We start from the raw sequence: 4,590 nt of genomic DNA, 5'->3' as shown, positions 1-4,590 counted from the left end.
ATTTGCTATACGATAGTTTGTCTTCTTCTAAACACTCGAGCATTCGTCTATACAATAGACCCTTCTCATCTCCCACTTGCTCAATCGTCTACACGATTGTTAATCCTCCGGTCTCTTCCTCTAACCAAGTCCACACAGAGCCCACACTTCTAGATTCTCAGACCGAGAATACCAAGGTACCATTGTGGTGGTGTCTTAACTTAACTCGACTGAGTTCGAGGTTTTGAAGGCTGGTCGTTGGGTTCGTGATCTTGGAGATCGTTATGTTCGAGTTTGCTATTGATCGTGCTATGTTGCAGTCGTAGTGTTCGAGCGTTCGTGTGTTGCTGTCTTAGAGACTGATTGAGCGTTCGTGATCAAGAGAATTTGAAGCATGAGTCTTCAAAAGTATGTATAATCTTTCCCTTAATTATCTTGTAAGCATGCTGTAATTTTTTATTATGCATGATCTGTAAGTTTTCGTTTTTTGTACTGTAATTGTGTATGTTCAATTTCGAATGGAATTCGGAATGATCATTTCGCTGCTCATGGAAATCCTCATGTTTGATTTCCTTCACTACCATCTCTTCATTTATTACATCCAATTGGTTTCGGCTTATTTATTATTTGGGATAGGGAAGTCTTGTGATCTAGCTGAATCTCGTCCCCCATTTTCGGGAATAAATTTGACACCATCACCATAGGGGGCTCGCAAGACTATCTGATAGTCTTGTCCTTCTTAAATACATTGGAAAGCTCATCATAATGAGGGAATGGCTTATTCCACAATCCCTTTGTATTGGGATGACTCTGCATTGATAAGTAGAAACAAAATTAGAATTTATATGAAAATACGTGTGGTGTATGTTGTTTTATTATTTTGTAACTTAGTCGAGCCCAGACGTCAAATATCTCCTTTTCCACCTGAACACACTTGAATACCACATAGAATTTTCATGCCAGGATAGGTAGATCCCTGGGTTATAACCAATAAATACCATATAGAATTTAGATTTTTCCATCTACCTATAATTTCATAATATGGGTAGTCAATACCAATTATAAGTGTTAAGGTGTAGGATTTAAGGGTTTTTTAAGGGTTCCAATGGTTATAGTTTAGGGTTTTTTAGGGTTTTGGTGGGGTTAGGGTTTAGGAGTTCTGATGGTTAACCAAGAGCAACAATTAAAGCTATACCTATTCTCATGCAATTCTATTTTATTATATAGTAAAAAAATAATTGGGCAACTAGATATTCTAGTTGCCACATTATAAGTGTAGCTCAGTGACACCTAAATATTTTTCAATAACTAATGGTTCGTTAGGCTTATCTTTTTAGTTAATATATGATTAGGTTCCAATAGCTCATGGACTTAAACCTGAGGAGAGATCAGAAATTGGTGTCTCAAAAATGTTCGAAGAGTACTTTTGGTTTAATTTCGTTTTTTAATATAAGGATGGATCACAAATGCATTTATTATAAGTAAATTACAATATATAAAAATTCAACCTATATATGAAAATATATGATACTATGAAAAAATAACTGTTTAAATCAGTAATTAACCTAAAATTTATTTAAGAATTTTTTTCTTTTACCAACTATCTTTTTTAGTAATTTTCTTGAAAAAATGAGACCTTATATTTATATATATAACTATGCATGCATATATATATATATAAGTATGGTAGGAAATAGCTCATACCATTCAACAATGATCATGATTATTTCATTCAAAATCCAACTTAATCATTAATTACCATAAAAGTTAAAAAGAACAGGAACTAATGCCATCATATCAAACTATTTCATTATTTTAAATAGAATGGATGGCACTTAATTGTTAATTTTTTAAAAAAAAAAAAACCAAAATCTTACAAAAACTAGAAAACTAACTATTATATGGTCCTTTTTTTGCCAATTTGTAGAATATGGATTAACCTTTTTTTAAAGCGGATTTTCCTCTTAAGGTTAAAATTTCCATTTCCCACAAAATTTGAACAAAATAATATTTTTTTTTTACATTTTGCACATAAAATTCTACAAAAAAAAAAAAAAAAATACTTGACATTTGAAATGAAAGAGTTTAAAACTTTTGTACTTGAATGACACTTGACAATGAAATGTCATTTTTTATGGGTTAATCGTACATTTCAATTGGTTTACGTTTTTGTACACTTCAAGCTATAAAAAAGTAACATTGTATAAAAATATAAATTGAAGATTTTCAGTTTGTAGTAAGAAAAATAAAAATTATAATTTCATATTAAATATGTATGACACTTGCACTAAATAGTATATAAAATAACAACTATTCACAAGCTAATAATAATGTCCTCGACAACACTCAAGTACATGTGAAAATAAATATATTTAAATAGCAATAATCAACTATCTCAACCTACTACAAACAATTCACCAAAATTTATAGAGGATTATAAAAAAGTTTACTCCGAATATAAAATTAATGAACCTCAAATTAATTGGGAATGAAATGTAGAAATGTGTAATTAGTAATTTGGGCTCTACAAGAAAGAAAACAAAGTATATTCAGATTAGGATGAAGATAAATGCAAATGAAATAACAATTAAACATACTACCATTTACTGGATGAAGATAAATGCAAATGAAATAACAATTAAACATACTACCATTTACTTTTTTTATTAGGTTTTGGAATGACTAGAGGTCAAAATACCAAGAATATATAGAGGCTGATAAGAGATGTTATCTAACAAAAGTAATAAACCACGTTAATGAAATATCTTTGTTTATTATAAAAGAATGGAATGAAAGTTTACCTCTTTTAGCACAATCGTTCGACTCATAACCACTATTGTATGAATGTAAAAACATTGAAGTAAGAGGGGGAAACAAAAATATTACATAATGCAAATCATCCAAATAATTGAAGTCGGGAGTGAGAAAAAAAACGGAAGGGAAGACTTGAACAAGGACTCACCAACAAAATGTATCAGAGGAGGCAGTGGAGATTTCTCAAGAGAATGTGGAGGGAGAAGACATGTCTAAAGAGAAGGGATACTGAGGGGTGGTTGGTCGGGAGAGTTAATGCACCTAACCTCATTAAGTAGAAATAGTGAGTTCATTAAATAGAAAATAGAGAGAGTAAAATTAGTATTAAGTAAAGCAAATAGGGGTCAAGTTAATATTAAATGGGTGGTTGAGTATATTATTAAACATTATTCAATGAGTATTGCATCATATACAATATAATATATCATATGAAATTACAAAAAAAAAAATAAAAAAAAAAATAATAGAGGCCTCAAGGAAATGATTTTGCTCTTTCATTTCAAGAAATCCAACTTCGATAAACAAAATTAACATATGAAAAATCAAAAAATCAAAACAAAACCAAATTTCAATTTCAAAACAATAACAAAAAATTTGAACTCCAATAAACAAATTCAACATCAATTTCAATATAAGGACAAGAAAACAAAAAAGGAGGATCAGTTAAATGAAAATAATTTAAATAAAAAAATGGATGATTAATGAATTGAAACAAAGACAAAATTATTTAAATGGATACTTTTTTAATAAAACAAATTCATACACAAAACAAAAACAAGGGCAAAGAATTAACTAATTGAAGCGAAAATTAGAAAACATGAATATTAAATCGAACTCAGATAATTTAATACAAATTTTGGAACACAAGTGAAAACATCATCGACCTCTAGAAGAAAGGGTAGAAGACACTGTTGTGGTAAAGATTGAACTCCTCCCACCAAGCTCCAATAACATAGTCAGTAGCCCCTACCAAGAATTTAATTGCAGACCAAATTTGAGGATGACCAAAAAAAAATAAAAAACAAGAGAGGAATTTATTATTAAAGTGCCGAGAACAGATCTATAAAAAGGGAAGAAAAACAGTGGGTTGAACCTAACCAATGAAGTTGTGAAGACATAGTAAAAAGGAAAAAAAAATATCAAAAAAGTAATAAGGAACCTCAAGAAGGAAATCGAAGCCCAAATATTCAATGACAAAAACCCTACAAAGCTAACATGCTCAAGAGATTGGAACCCAAAAAATCTAATGAAAAAATCCCTACAACAAACAAACAGAGGAAGAAGAAAAATAGTCGAATCTACAACAAATAACCACACACGTAGTAGATCTTTGAAAAAAACCATAAAAACAACCCTAGAAAAATATACAGAAAATAAAAAATAGTGATTCAACAAGAAAGACCCATACGATCGAGCGAGAAGAAGAGAGAAGATGAGAGAAATAAGAACAGGAGTAATGTGAAGAGATGGGTAAGTGAATGAGAGAAATGATATAGGAGAGTAATGAGGGAGTTAAAGAGGAGATCTAGAAAAATCACACTGGTTTAGAGGGTGTTGGAAGGAAGTAAAAAGGTGGGTTTTTAAACCCACTAATTTGTTTTATCAGTGGGTCAAACACTAGGTGAGCTTTTTTTGCCCACCCAACTCAACTCTCCTGAAATTACTTTATCAAGGAATATTTTGGCATATAGCAGTCATTACACTATCATTTGGAAAAATAGAAAATGAAATTCTTTTGAATTATGGCAAAATGCCTCCACTAGGGGTGTACATGGGTTGGGTTGAATTGGATTGAGT

General features: G+C 30.7%; 1 long non-coding RNA gene across 3 annotated transcripts; it reads right to left on the bottom strand.

Annotated features, from left to right (window-relative positions):
- Positions 1–241: 241 nt before the first annotated feature.
- LOC150037049 (uncharacterized) lies at positions 242–4,341 on the bottom strand. Of its 3 annotated transcripts, none has more exons than XR_016528710.1 (3): positions 3,678–4,337; positions 2,942–3,054; positions 242–789 (listed from the first exon to the last, which is right to left on the bottom strand). It is a non-coding gene; the product is annotated as an uncharacterized LOC150037049 (long non-coding RNA). The 3 variants fall into 3 exon arrangements; XR_016528709.1 differs by lacking the exon at positions 242–789 and having other exon boundaries at positions 2,733–3,054; positions 3,678–3,759; positions 4,202–4,341; XR_016528708.1 differs by lacking the exon at positions 242–789 and having other exon boundaries at positions 2,733–3,054.
- Between the last annotated feature and the right edge of the window lie 249 nt (positions 4,342–4,590).

This window comes from Benincasa hispida, chromosome 3 (genome assembly GCF_027475165.1).
Source record: "Benincasa hispida cultivar pf3 chromosome 3, pf3_genome.v1.1, whole genome shotgun sequence".
Lineage (NCBI taxonomy): Eukaryota > Viridiplantae > Streptophyta > Magnoliopsida > Cucurbitales > Cucurbitaceae > Benincasa > Benincasa hispida.
Note: the sequence above shows the minus strand (reverse complement) of the source record. Positions and strands in the feature narration are given on the sequence as shown.